Here is a 586-nt window from a genome sequence, read left to right on the forward strand (position 1 = left end):
CCACGCAGTGCGGGAGCCACGGCATTTCCCACCTCCCAGGAGGCAGCGTCACATCTCATCTTTTCTCCCTCTTTTCCCTTTCTAGCAGCCTCGTGCCTTCTCCTCCTTGCTTGTGTGCAGGTCCTGGCTGCCCCAGGCCACTCCACACGTGTACAAACCCTAAACATCTTCAAGAAATCTCCCTCCAACGCTTCGGCGAGTGCTCTGAAGACAACCAGTAGGTAGCATCCCGTGGGCATCGCGGTGCTCTCACCAACCCTTTCCAGTTCCGCGCTCGGGACCAGCCCTGGCTGGTGAACAGCCCCAGCCCGTGCGCTGGGCCAGTGGCGGCTTGGCAAAATGCTCCTTGGGGGAGGGTGTGCTCGGATGCCTCCGATCCAAAAACCACCTCCACAGGGTGTAAGACAGGTGGGCTGGGGAGACGTGGCATCTCCAGGGAGAGGAGCTTTGCCCACCCAGTACGGTGACCTTACCTGCAGCGGGAGGTCCCGCAGCAAGTGGGGTGGAGGCACGGGGAGAGCACCCCTGGCAGCACAGGGTGGGGACAGGGCTCGTGTCCAGCTGGCTGCGGGCCGGGAAGGGCCCC

Source organism: Buceros rhinoceros, unplaced genomic scaffold (assembly GCF_000710305.1).
Source record: "Buceros rhinoceros silvestris isolate BGI_N320 unplaced genomic scaffold, ASM71030v1 scaffold16000, whole genome shotgun sequence".
Lineage (NCBI taxonomy): Eukaryota > Metazoa > Chordata > Aves > Bucerotiformes > Bucerotidae > Buceros > Buceros rhinoceros.